Source organism: Oncorhynchus mykiss, chromosome 3 (genome assembly GCF_057628025.1).
Source record: "Oncorhynchus mykiss isolate SJ-2025 chromosome 3, ASM5762802v1, whole genome shotgun sequence".
Taxonomy (NCBI): domain Eukaryota; kingdom Metazoa; phylum Chordata; class Actinopteri; order Salmoniformes; family Salmonidae; genus Oncorhynchus; species Oncorhynchus mykiss.
In genome coordinates this window covers 35899570-35914564 of record NC_143024.1, presented here as the reverse complement: position 1 = coordinate 35914564, position 14995 = coordinate 35899570, and the positions used below count along the sequence as shown (strand labels likewise).

Sequence of the window (14995 nt, the reverse complement as noted above, 5' to 3'; positions counted from 1 at the left end):
GAGCAAGGCCCGCCTCCAACCCTCCGACCAGTCAAGAAGACCGAAACGACAAGACTCCACCTACTTTATTCTATGTATAAAAATGTATGTAACCATTGTATAGGTCTCTTTTTCACCTGGCTCCTTGCCGAGTTATGTGAACTAGGTCCGTGCACGTAAAACTGCGGGACAAGATATCTCTGACTCATTAAAACTGTCTTTTGTTACAACTGAAATCCACTCTGTCCAGCGTCCGTGATTTGGTCTCAACTCTCCAGTATTTGAACACTAACACTTCCTCACTGGAGCTATCAGTCCCCTCCAAGACATCGGTCTTGTGCTGAAAGGAGGGCTGCTATGCTAATGTAATGGAGGTAAGAAAGTGCCATAAACTTACTCCACGCAGCTAGCTTAAATGTCGCCAATGGTGCTATCCGATCATTTTCTATAGCGCAACTGGTTGGTAAATTATCAAGGAGGGCGGTCACGTGTGTTTGCGATTAGAGCACCACTGGTTTTAGCCCAGTAAGGGGACGCAGGGACAGTGGATAAAGCAAAGCTCTTAGCAGCACACTGATTTAGGTTTCACTGACAGAGACGGCTGTTAACACCTTCAACTGGAAATGGAATGGACACTATAAGCTGTGATTAGTAGTAATATGTGCATGTTATTTATTTACATCAATCACAGTCCCAGACCAGGAGCTGTGACTCAGTGTAAGCCATTTACATACCTCTTACAATTCCTCCACTCACTTGTCAACAGATACAAATACTTTTTTCAAAATTTTACTCAGAATTTTACTTTGTATCATTGCTGTGAGTAAAATATCTAAGGCTCTGACACTTCTAAATGTAGCCTACATATCACCTCCACTTTGATTAAATATTTCACTATTTGACCTACATTTCAGTTTTATGTACACTTAACTGCGAACTTACTGTGCTGTGTACAGTTTTATTTTGGCTGTTGCTACACCTCTGTGCACCCCTTACCCGACAATGGGTATCAGTTACATGACAGCTGTGGTACTGGTGTTAGTATAATGGACGTCACGCTTCCTGCTTAGCGAGTACCACTTCCTCCTAATTCGGCTTACACAGAGGCTCAAACCCAGGATCTCTTGTTTGCTAGCACGTGACCGCACTCCCAAAGCGTCTTACCAGTCACGCCACACAAAAAGCTAGCTATTTGGTGGCGCAAGTGGGGACACTTCAGGTTGAGGAGTAAGATTTACATATCCCCATGTCTTGAAACAGCAACCATGGACATCCTCATCTCAGTAGCTTTGTGTGTGCAGTTGCGTCATCTGGCATCATAACTTTCAAGATAATTTCCATCTAAACCTTCTGAAGACACAGCCCCAAAAAGCACAAAATATTTCAAAAATCTTTTTGCACTTTGTCATTGTCACTCCTCATTCCTCTAGTTCCATTCACATTACTGAAAGCTTTCCATGGAAGTTGGCATCACCCGACACTGCAGCCGTTGGAAAGTGAACCAATAAAAAGTGGATTGACGAGTAGCCTTTACCCCGTAACCCAATCAGCATTGTGTATGCATGAGCCACTCCCACAACCTGCCCTTACATGGCACGGAGGACTGGCCAAGGTCTACTGATGGATGTAAAGGCTGCTAGTTCAGAGAATACAGAACCAAAGTACCAAGACTACTAGTACTATTACTTCTACTACTACTACAGAACCACAATACCAAGACTAGTAGTACTATTACTTCTACTACTACAGAACCACAACTACCAAGAGTACTACAACAGAACCAGAAGGATGGAAACAGCTACCGACTTGACTCTGGTAAGAGCCGATTATTAATCCTAATTTTAGATTAAATCAATGGACATTGAATGTATCTAGCACAGTCACATATATTTTTGTCCACAATTTAAGATGGAATAGTGCTAGTTGTAGATCTCACTGATATCAAAAGACGTAATCCCCTCCAATGATTGCATACAAATTGGTACATTCATCAATACTCTGAGAAGAGTATTTATTTACTAACATTTCCATCTAATGTGGGGCATATATGGTATTTTAAACTCCAGTTTCAGAACTGGACAGCAACCATCTGCCATTGGCTGCAGCAGAATACTTGTTCTGTATGTTAAAAATAAGGGGTATAATGTTGTGTCCCAATGTTGTAGAGAGTCAGTCGGTGTTCAAAGAGCAGACTAATCTGTTCTTCAGCTGTATGACAATATTCTATTATTATTCAGCTAAATTCCAGATGCATTTGCCGAATGTGCGTACACAATAAAAAGTTATCAAGGATTCACAAGGCTTCTTTGTGAATATTCTGAATACAAGTTAAAGTAAATCACCCCACATAATTCACATTCAATAAAGTTGGCACTACTTGCAGACATGAGCCAAACACCTCACCCAAGACCTGGACGTCCAACAATTTGTCCAAATCCACACCAAGCTGGAAAGCATCTCCAAGACAAACCAGCAGATTCTGAAGCAGATTCACCAGAACGAGGTCAATGAGAAGTACAGAAAGTATGAAGAGTATATCAAGCACCAGTATACCGCCCTCAACACCATGGTGGAACAGATCGAAAATGAGTTCAGAGTTCCAGAGGGTCTATGAGAGAGACAAGCTTACCCTAGCTCTAGACAGATACTATAGCAGTGTCATAGAAAAGAATAACACTTCTGAACAGAGGTTTGCTGAAGGTGTACCTAGAGCACTACAAGAAAAACTGAGACGTCATGGAGAAAAAGTGTTCCCAATTGGCTAATGTCTTTCGCATGGGCCTGATGACACTAATGGCATATACGGTGGTCAGAGGGGAGGGATAAATGGGCCCCCAGGGTGAAGAAGATTCAGGCCAAGATGGATGAGGCGCTGGCCCAGTATGAGGGGAACTGATCCTCATCCACTCCCAGGGTCGGGTGGCATATGAGGGCTTTAAAGGGATACTTTGGGATTTTGGCAACGAGGCCCTTTATCTACTTCACCAGAGGCAGACCATTTTTATGTCTGTGTCCAGTATGAAGGAAGTTAGATGTAGTTACGCAAGTCAATGCTAACTAGCATTAGCGCAATGACTGGAAGTTATGGGGTTGTAACGTTTCTCGTCTTCCTCTGACGAGGAGTATGACAGATCGGACCAATGCACAGCGTGGTAAGTGTCCATAATATACACTGCTCAAAAAAATAAAGGGAACACTTAAACAACACAATGTAACAAGTCAATCACACTTCTGTGAAATCAAACTGTCCACTTAGGAAGCAACACTGATTGACAATACATTTTACATGCTGTTGGGCAAATGTGAAACAGGTGGAAATTATAGGCATTTAGCAAGACACCCCCAATAAAGGAGTGGTTCTGCAGGTGGGGACCACAGACCACTTCTCAGTTCCTATGCTTCCTGGCTGATGTTTTGGTCACTTTTGAATGCTGGCGGTGCTTTCACTCTAGTGGTAGCATGAGACGGAGGCTACAACCCACACAAGTGGCTCAGGTAATGCAGCTCATCCAGGATGGAACATCAATGCGAGATGTGGCAAGAAGGTTTGCCAGCGTAGTGTCCAGAGCATGGAGGCGCTACCAGGAGACAGGCCAGTACATCAGGAGACGTGGAGGAGGCCGTAGGAGGGCAACAACCCAGCAGCAGGACCGCTACCTCCATCCTTTGTGCAAGGAGGAGCACTGCCAGAGCCCTGCAACATTACCTCCAGCAGGCCACAAATATGCATGTGTCTGTTAAAACGGTCAGAAACAGACTCCATGAGGGTGGTATGAGGGTCCGACGTCCACAGGTGGGGGTTGTGCTTACAGCCCAACACCGTGTAGGACGTTTGGCATTTGCCAGAGAACACCAAGATTGGCAAATTTGCCACTGGCGCCCTGTGCTCTTCACAGATGAAAGCAGGTTCACACTGAGCACATGTTACAGACGTGACAGTCTTGAGACGCCATGGAGAACGTTCTGCTGCCTGCAACATCCTCCAGCATGACCGGTTTGGCGGTGGGTCAGTCATGATGTGGGGTGGCATTTCTTTGGGGGGCCGTACAGCCCTCCATGTGCTCGCCAGAGGTAGCTTGACTGCTATTAGGTACCGAGATGAGATCCTCAGACCCCTTGTGAGACCATATGCTGGTGTGGTTGGCCCTGGGTTCCTCCTACTGCAAGACAATGCTAGACCTCATGTGGCTGGAGTGTGTCAGCAGTTCCTGCAAGAGGAAGGCATTGATGCTATGGACTGGCCCTCCCGTTCCCCAGACCTGAATCAAATTGAGCACATCTGGGACATCATGTCTCGCTCCATCCACCAACGCCACATTGCACCACAGACTGTCCAGGAGTTGGCGGATGCTTTAGTCCAGGTCTGGGAGGAGATCCCTCAGGAGACCATCCGCCACCTCATCAGGAGCATGCCCAGGCTTTGTAGGGAGGTCATACAGGCACGTGGAGGCCACACACACTACTGAGACTCATTTTGACTTGTTTTACATCAAACATTACATCAAAGTTGGATCAGCCTGTAGTGTGGTTTTCCACTTTGATTTTGAGTGTGACTCCAAATCCAGACCTCCATGGGTTGATAAATTTGATTTCCATTGATCATTTTTGTGTGATTTTGTTGTCAGCACATTCAACTATGTAAAGAGAACAGTATTTAATAAGAATATTTTATTCATTCAGATCTAGGATGTGTTATTTTAGTGTTCCCTTTATTTTTTTGAACAGTGTATTTTAATGAAATATCACTGGACACAGAAAACAAAAGGAACAAGAGAAATAACTGAAAACCAACACAGTCCCGTGTGGAACAAACACTGACACGGAAAAATAATCACCCACAAAACACAGATAGGAAAAGTCTACCTAAGTATGATTCTCAATTAGAGACAACGAACGACAACTGCCTCTTATTGAGAACCATACTAGGCCAAACACGTAGAAAATATAACCTAGAAAAAAAGAACATAGACAACCCACCCCAACTCACACCCTGACCAACCTAACACAAAGACATTAAAAAAATGAACTAAGGTCAGAACGTGACAGGGGTATCTGCTAGTCATCTACCTTTGGATGTAGATAAAGGGCCTCATTGTCAAAATCCTGAAGTATGCCTGTAAGGTTGAAATTTGTTTGGAGACTAAACTAGTCCTCTTCCCTCATTTTAAAAAAAGTCATTTCCTTTTGTGTGGTGGGCAATCTTCTTTGTCAATGAATGGAATGGATTAAATCTATATTGTATAATGTTTTGCTATGAGCAGTGTTGCACTGCAGTGTTGCACTTCAGCCCTCGGGTTTTCTATTTACCACTGCCGACTCTGATTACTCTGACTTTCAACAGTTCAGTATCTCTAATGAAAAGTTGAGAGTCCCCACACAACGGCAAAATGGGATCCTTTATAGCAAAGATACACAGGATAAAACAGCATCGGCGTAATTCATTGTTCAGCTTTGTCTCCTCTCTCAACCTCAGAACCATAAACCAATCCTCCATATCAACAGGCATATATCAAATTGTCATTTAGATACAACCAATTCTAAATACAACCAATCCTGGACAAGCTCACGCAGACACACTGACTGGCACACAGACATTGTGGAGCAAAAGATATGTTTACACATGATGATACTTTGACCTCTCCCCTCTCTGTGGCCATGCAACTTAGTCTTGACATAGAACAGATACTGCAACCCTCGCCACAGTATTATACAAAAATACTATTCTGATGAGAAGTAACTTACACACATTTGATGAATATAAAACATCTTACATATGTTACCAACAAATTCTGAATCTTCCACGACAGTTGGCCAGTGTTCATTTCCAACTATTTACAGAGTTACAGAAACTCTGTGAAAGTGAAAAAGAACTTTCGAAAGTGTTAACATTAACTCTGTGCAGTGTGGAACGATATAGATACTTTGTTAGTGTTAAATGTAACACTAGAGTTTAAAACATGAACTTTTTCTATTTTAAAGAACTTGTCAATAGATTGCTCTACTCTCTTTCTCTTAGGCTCCTGTTTCTCAATCAGAATCTACCATCCTCCCCAACCCTTTCAAGCACTACCTGGTTTTGACTTCTGTATTGTGACCCCCTGCTTGCCATGTCGGAGATGGAGATCGTGGAGGACAGGGCCAAGGGGCCACGGCAACCCTGCTACAGATCAAGAAGGAGACGCTGGACAGCCAGTAGTGCTGTGTGGAGGAAAACCTGCGCAACCAGTTCCGCAAGTTCACGGAGATGGTGGAGGCAGGGCCAAGCACTGTGAGCGCAAGAAGGATGACTTCGAGGAGAGCTACTCCAACGACCTAGGCGACCAGAACCTGCACACACTCTACGAGGGTGTGGTGGGCAAGCCCAAGCTGTTCAGCCGGCCCATCCTGGAGGTGTACCTGAAGCACTCGCAGGGCGACCGCCGCACCATGGAGAACCTGTGCACACGCCTCACATACCTCTTCTGCATCGGCCTGATCGCCATCATGGATTACGCCGCTGTCATCGGAGACGACGAGGAGGGCATCAGCGACGAGTCGGCCGAGAAGATGGAGCACGTGCAGGAGAGGATGCAGGAGGCCCTCCAGAAATGCAAGTGAAGAAGAGGAGGAGAGGGAGGTGTAGAGGTTGCTACTTGTCCTCAATATGTAGGACTCTCTCTATGACTTAGGATCCCATATCCTTCCTTCCCATCACTTTTCTCCTTACTCCAGGACAGCTGTGTATACCACCTCTCTGTTTATTCAACCCGTTAATTGTCTATCAATGTGGATCATAGGAGGTTGGTGGCACCTTAATTAACTGGGGAGGACAAGCTCGTGATAATGACTGGAGCCTAATTAGTGGAATGGTGTTTGCAATTCCATGCGCTCTGTTCCGGCCATTATTATGAGCCAGTCTCCCCTCAGTAGCATCCTGTGATGTGGATGAATTATTCTTCAATGATCACATGGCTATTCACTGTTGGTATCTATGAGTTAGTGGTAAGTAGATTGAATGAAAACAGTTAGGGATTTGCCCCATCCACAGCAGTAGTAAATTAACAGACCTATATAATATATGTGAATGTTGATATGGAAACCTGCATACACAGCAGTCTGAATATCAACATTTGGACTGGCTCTTAATTAGATTTAACTATGCCATTCCTATCTTCTAAAGAGTATGATGTAGTGGTTTTAATGTCTGACAATATTCAGCGTTTTGAAAAATATGTTGTGTTGCATAGATATTTGCTGCTGATTTAGAGGGAGACAGTTCGAATGGGCTCATTCTGTTGCATGAATGTAAGATTCACCATAATGGGTATCTATTTGAACAGACATACACTCCATGCAAATCTAATAGTGCCACTGATGCAACCTAGCACTTTCAGTATAAAATAAATAAATAAACATTATCTATACTGTGGACACTATTAACAGAGCATGACAATTATCTAAATACATTTTTTTTTTTTTACTTTACTGTGGGTTAATTAGTATTACTTTACTTATTATCAGCACCTAAATTAACTTATTTAGCATTCAATTGGAAATAGCATTAAAAAGTTTTGATAAATAATGCACTGTAAAATCTAACTTAAAATATCCAAAAGTTATCTAAGAATGTATTTATGGAGGGAATCCAATAATTAATGCCACACACACACAACACTAGCATCATGTTGCTTCCATAATTATTCAACAACAGGGTAGCCTAGTGGTTAGGGTGGTGGACTAGCAACCGAAAGGTTGCAAGTTCAAATCCCTGAGCTGACAAGGTACAAATCTGCCATTCTGCACCTGAACAGGCAGTTAACCCCCTGTTCCTAGGCTGTCATTGAAAATAAGAATTTGTTCTTTAACTGACTTGCCTAGTTAAAAAAAAAGCTTACACCCAGATAATGAAGTCGGTGGGATGAAAGTCATACTGTAACACTAAACACTTGTAGCCTGTTCAATGTAACACCAAAACTGGTTTACTATACTGTCCAAAAACACTACTGTTTCCTTTTCAACCATATTGTAAGGTGTATCAGTTTGTTTTCATGAACACACTACATTATGATGGTTGTGATTGTAAACCAACCAAGTGCAGTGACAACACTAAACTAACCACACAGCAATACAAAAGGTCAAAGTAAACATTAGCTTTAAGTGCTTCCTCTCTTATGTGTTCTCTTGTATCTCAGAGAAATTAAGTATTAGAACAAATCTTTGTTTTTCTAAGGGTGTGTTCATAAATTCACTCTGGCCGTCCGTCTACTCCGATTTCAGAGCACTCTCGTCTGAGTGGGTCAGAGTGTAGAATAACTGATTAATCTACGAACACGCAACACCTGTTGAATATGACCTGTGTCAGTAAACGTCTGCAAAAAAAACATAATTAGATTGTTGCCAGCAGCACAGTTAGTCACCAACACTATAAACAACATGAAAACAGCCTAACCAGCTATTCTAGGGCGAGTAAAATGGTCAGAGTGAGGTTTTCTCCTATTTGTGTCTTGAAGTAGCTAGCAAGCTAGTCAACTTTAGCCAGTTAGTTTGGGTGCATGACTTGTGAGATCAACCCTACTCCTCAGCCAGAGCGTCCAAATGCTCCGAGAGCGAAACGCTCTGAATATACAAACAGAGAATCTGACAACGCTCTAAATTATACGAATGTCCAGAGTGCACAAATTACGAACACACCCTAAATAATTACATTTCTGGGGAATTGTCTTTGCTCTGTGACCCTCTTTCTTTTCACTTATATTGTATTATTTTCATATTTTGAAGCCATTTACACCAAAAGTAGCGTAAGATATCAAAAATCACTCTAAAATACATTATGGGGATGTGTTCTAGATGTTTTGGGGATTTTATATATCTTAATTTGCCATAGCAGTTTTGATTTTAATCAGTATCCTCTCATAACTGACCAACAATGTCTCCTCTTACGCTGTGGTTCATGTTCCGTGTCCCCTTAACTGTGTCTTTGCCTAAGAAACGGTTCACAAAGTTACGTTCTCTACTTCATTTGTTCTTGTTCTCTAAAGCACTGCAGTTTGATTTGATCTCTTCTGTGCTATTAACCCCACTACTCAGATTTCCAGTGTTACTGATGCCATTTCTATGCTCACCGATCCATATCTGTGATTCATAACCCTATATTCAATGGAATGCCTATTCTGTGGTACCAGTCCCTGTCTCTCATATTGTTACAACCGAGATGTATGGCTGTTAAATAGTTATAATTCTGCTTTATTAAAATTAATTAGATGGGAATATATTTACCTCTAGGGCTCTCTGAAAATATACGCTCATCTAAATGTCATAGCCTATTTTTTGTTATGTTCTTTGTTGCATGGTTGTACTATGCAGCATTATCAATAAAGATTGAATGTAAAATATCACTTGTATTAGATTTTTTGCATAAAAATATATTGAGGCAATAGTATTATCATTTTAACTTGGTTTATCTCAAAATGATGATGAGGGGCAATACATGCTGTCAGTTCCATGATTTTTGGCACCCTTGATTTAAAAAAATACTATACAATAAATAATATAATTTGAAAAAGGATCCGTTGTCACGACTTCCTCCGAAGTCAGTCCCTCTCCTTGTTCGGGTGACGTTCAGTGGTCGACGTCACCGGTCTTCCAGCCATCTCCGATCCACCTTTCATTTTCCATTTGTTTTGTCTTGTATTCTCACACACCTTGTTTCAATTCCATCAATTACATGTTGTGTATTTAGCCCTCTGTTCCCCCCATGTCCTTGTTCTGTATTGTTTATTGTAAGTGCTTGTGCACGTTTATTCTGGTGTGCCTTGGGTTATGTTCCCATTTATTGATTGTTCTGTTTTCCGGTGGGTTTTTATTATTAAACAGTGCCGTTGGAAACACTCTCTTGCGTCTGACTTCTCCGCCGCCAGTACTCACCCCTTACAGAATACCGGACCAAACGTATGGAGTCAGCAGGAGCAGGTACCCCAGGTATAGGGGTGGAGGAGCGCGTCTGCGTGAGGTTGGCCAGCAGAGACACCACCCTCACGTTCGACCAGCTGGCGGACCTGTCCATCCGGCTGGATAACCTGCTGGCTACCCGCGGACGTTCAGATCGGGGTCTGGTGGATCCATCCTCCCGCACCCCCTCTCTGACGATACCCATGGAGCTGGGAGGGGCGGTGCGCAGGGAGACCGGAGGGGGTTCCAGCTCGTGCACCATCTGTGGCCGCAGGGCGACGTTCGGTGGTCGACGTCACCGGTCTTCTAGCCATCTCTGATCCACCTTTCATTTTCCATTTGTTTTGTCTTGTCTTCCCACACACCTAGTTTCAATTCCATCAATTACATGTTGTGTATTTAGCCCTCTTTTCCCCCCATGTCCTTGTCCTGTATTGTTTATTGTAAGTGCTTGTGCACGTTTATTCTGGTGTACCTTGGGTTATGTACCCATTTATTGATTGTTCTGTTTCCGGTGGGTTTTTATTATTAAACTGCACCGTTGGAAACACAGTTTTTGCTCTCCTGCGTCTGACTTCTCTGCCGCCAGTACGCACCCCTTACATCAGTGTAGTTTTCATCACAAGGGGAGGCTGCTAGAGTATTGAAAACAGGGGTATCAATATGTATTTACCCTAAAAAATGTTGACCATGCAATATAAAGTCTAAACCATCTTGAACTTTTTTTCCACATTTTCCTGCCTTAAAATTAAAACTAAAAAGTGATTAAAATCTATATTTTTTTCCTACAGATCTACACAACCTACTCAAAATGTTCAAAGTGAAAGAAGGTTATATAAATATTTCTATACTAATCCAAACTAAACTGAAATATAATAATTGGGTAAGTATCTACCACCCTGAGTTAATGCTTGGTGGAAGCACCTTTGGCAGCCATTACAGCTGTGAATCGTTTGGAGTAAGATTCCATCAAATTTGCACAACTCTTAGGGCAACATATTTCCATTGTTTTTGTCAAAATTGCTCAAGCTCATTACATTTGGTTGGGAATCATTGATGGACAACAATATTCAAATATTGACTCTGATTTTCAAGCAAATTTAAGTCAGGAGTGAGACTAGACCACTCAGGTACAACTCTTGTAAAGCCATTCTGGTGTGTCTTTGGCATTAAAATGTGTAATTGTCTCGCTGAAAAATAAAACCCTATTCCAGGGTGAGGTTTTCAAATGACTTTGGGTTTTTCTCAAACTTTTTCCCTTGGCTTTGCTCCTTTAATATTTATTTTGATCCTGACATACTCCCCAGTCCTTGCCGATGACAAGCATACCCATAACGTGATACTGCCACCACAATATGGTTTTGAGTTTAGGCTAAAAAGTTAATTTATTTGCTGTTTTGTCTTGTAGTATTACTTAACAGCCTTGTTACAAACACAATGGATTATTTAGAATGGATTTTTTAAGACAGGCTCATTTCTTTTCACTTTGTCATACAGGCCAGTAGTATGTAATGAATGCAATGTTGTTGATCCCTTTGTATTTTCAAATATTGTGGTGGCAGCATCATGTTATGGGTATTTTTGTCACCGGCATAGACTGGGGAATTTGTTAGGATCAACAGATCCCACCTCAGTCTTTTTTTTTGTTGTGAATTTTACCCCTTTTTCTCCCCAATTACGTGGTATCCAATTGTTTTTAGTAGCTACTATCTTGTCTCATTGCTACAACTCCCGTACGGGCTCGGGAGAGATGAAGGTTGAAAGTCATGCGTCCTCCGTTACACAACCCAACCCAATTAGAGGCAGCTGGTAATCGTCTCTAATTGGGGATCATATTTAGGTAGCATTTTTCCCACCTGTGTTTGTGGGATATTATTTTGTGTTTGTGCATGTGCACCACGTAGTCACGTTTCGTTGTTAGTTTATTGTTTTGGTTGTTTAAGTTTCACTTTAAATAAATATGTGGAACTCAATCTCCGCTGCGCCTTGGTCCGTCTCTCCACACATACGTAAGCAGTGGCACTACTGAATGTAAGAGTATTGATCCCGGTCTTCCATCTCCAAATCGCCCCTAGATTCGGATGAAATAGAAAAGAAGCCACGACTGACATTTCCATTGGAATCTATGCCTATATACTTCCACTCTGTGACAATCAGCATTGAGTAGACAGGAAACAAAATCCATCATGTTGTTTGCACAGAATAGTTGAGCGCCCGAATCTTAGGAGACATTAACGAACAATCAGCAACAGGTTTGTTGGACTTAATATTTTTACCTACTTGCTGTAGACATTCTAATAAACTCAATCTAGTAGATCCAAAGGCCTGTTTAAAGACATGTTATTCTCCTACTAGCCACGTTTACCCGTCTTCAGGAAGAGATCGCACCTAATATCAATATTTCATAAACAAATGAGTGATTTGATGGAGGGCAGTGTCAGAGTGGCCCTGTAGGGTCTGGATCAATGGCAGGATGCCTCTGCCTGGCTGCCTCTGCCAATCCCAGCCAGGATAATGTTATTACCCATCGGTGTGCACCATCGACCAGCCCGCTGATCTTTAAGTAGGCTAATCTCATAACAAGCATTAAAACATTTGTTCAGTGACGCACAGCTGCAGGTCCAGCCCAGCACTCAGGATCAACTCTCTGAAAGGTCCCTCTCCTGGCTGGAGGATCTGCATTTAGAGGTTGGGGCTGTAGTCTTGTGAAGATTAGTAGTTGGAGTTGGAGTAGGAGTAGTTGTATATGGGACCCTAATTTAGTTAAAATGACGTGGAAACCACATTGATTCAACCAGTGTGTGCCCAGTGGGTTATGACTCAGATGGGTCAAAGTTCAGTTAGAGCACAGCATTTATGGATGATTTGTCTACTGTACATAACAACACATGACAAAGAGGGAAAGGGAGAGTGAACATTTGTATTTGTTAGTGACGTTAATCATTATCAAATAGTTCATTGCCAGCATTTGTTTGGATGTTAAGTGACGAGAAGGAGTCATTGATGCGAGTAACCAGTCTTGTTCAGCACATTGTAATACATCCGGGTATATTAAGCACACTGGTAAAAACACTGGTGTTGCAGCAATGAACATTTACCAACAGATGGCATTAACGTGCCATCTTACACCCATAACATCTTCCCTTTTATAAAATAGGACAGGAGATTCACCAACAATTCACCAACAAAACAAACCTAGCAATAATATCCAACATGAACAGTTTAGGTTTCTTTCAGATAGAAAAAATAAACAACACATTTTGATAGTCTCTTCACTTTCTTTATTTTTAAAAACCTCTGTCAGCAATGCCTAATAGGAAACCTACAGATTAAGTATTTTAGGTGGCTGGGACAGCTGCCTGCAGCGTGAAAAGACAGGGGACTTTTCTGTGAGGACTGTGGGATCACGCACTGGCGTACAGTACAGTTTCTTCAACAACAATTGATCAAGTGTAGTGCAGTGAATTATCAACAAGAAGGAGTGGTCTACGTTTTTGGTCACTTTAATTTCATTTCCTGTGTGACCTCCCTCATCCAGCAGAGGACGTCATTTCATTTCCTGTGTGACATCCCTCATCCAGCAGAGGACGTCATTTCATTTCCTGTGGGACCTCCCTCATCCAGCAGAGGACGTCATTTCATTTCCTGTGGGACCTCCCTCATCCAGCAGAGGACATCATTTAATTTCCTGTGGGACCTCCCTCATCCAGCAGGGGACGTCATTTCATTTCATTTCATTTAAGTCATCTGTCATCATATTACATGTTTTCTCTGTGACCTAGAAACATCTACAGGACAGAGAAGCTATCCTTGCAGCTGAAGACAGAGCAGTACACTTCAACTTCAACAATTTCAAAACATTCTCATTAAAAAAATGTGTACAGGTCCCACTCGGCACACCAAATAATTTCAAAGTGGACATTTGGGTAATATACAGAATGTAGCTATGTAGCTTATTGACATTTTTTTGTTGAACCCGTGGTTGAATTGAAACAATAGCTGTTGATGACATCGCAAATGCTATATAGGCCTAAGTGCATTCAGAAAGTATTCAGACCGCTTGACTTTTTCCATATTTTGTTACGTTACAGCCTTGTTCTAAAATGGATTCAATAAATAAATATCCTCATCAATCGACACATAATGACAAAGCAAAAATATGTTTTTAGAATTTTTAGCAAATGTATAAAAAAAACAAAAAAACAAAAATACCTTATTTACATAAGTATTCAGACCCTTTTAACCAGCAAGACTCTTCCTAGAGCTGGCCGCCTGGCCAAACTGAGCAATCAGGGGAGAAGGGCCTTGGTCAGAGGTGACCAATAACCCGATGGTCACTAACAGAGCTCTAGAGTTCCTCTGTGGAGATGGGAGAACGTTCCAGAAGGACAACCATCTCTGCAGCACTCCACCAATCAGGCCTTTATGGTAGAGTAGCCAGACGGTAGGTACTCCTCAATGAATAGCACATGAAATCCCGCGTGGAGTTTGCCAAAAGGCACCTGATGGACTCAAACCATGAGAAACAAGATTCACTGGTCTGATGAAGCCAAGACTGAACACTTTGGCCCGAATGCCAAGTGTCACGTCTGGAGGTTGGAGTCATTAAAACACGTTTTTCAACCAGTCCACAAATTTCTTGTTAACACACTATAGTTTTTGCAAGACGGTTAGGACATCTACTTTGTGCATGACACAAGTCATTTTTTCAACAATTGTTTACAGACAGATTATTTCACTTATAATTCACTGTATCTCAATTCCAGTGGGTCAGACGTTTATATACACCAAGTTGACTGTGCCTTTAAACAGCTTGGAAAATTCCGGAAAATGATGTCATGGTTTTATAAGCTTCTGATAGGCTAATTGACATAATTTGAGTCAATTGGAGGTGTAACTGTCAATGTATTTCAAGGTCTACCTTCAAACTCAGTGCCTCTTTGCTTGACATTATGGGAAAATCAAAATAAATCAGCCCCAAAAAAATTATAGACCTCCACAAGTCTGGTTCATCCTTGGGAGCAGTTTCCAAACGCCTGAAGGTACCACGTTCATCTGCACAAACAATAGTACGCAAGTATAAACAACA

At 41.9% G+C, this 14995-nt stretch overlaps 2 pseudogenes across 1 annotated transcript; both read left to right on the top strand.

Moving 5' to 3' along the window:
• The first annotated feature begins 2122 nt into the window (after positions 1 to 2122).
• LOC149984523 (protein rapunzel-like) lies at positions 2123 to 2875 on the top strand (annotated as a pseudogene).
• Positions 2876 to 3050: 175 nt separating this feature from the next.
• On the top strand, positions 3051 to 7188 carry LOC149984522 (protein rapunzel pseudogene; annotated as a pseudogene). The gene is made up of 2 exons (XR_016494937.1): positions 3051 to 3060; positions 6096 to 7188. The product of XR_016494937.1 is annotated as a protein rapunzel pseudogene (transcript).
• Positions 7189 to 14995: the final 7807 nt, after the last annotated feature.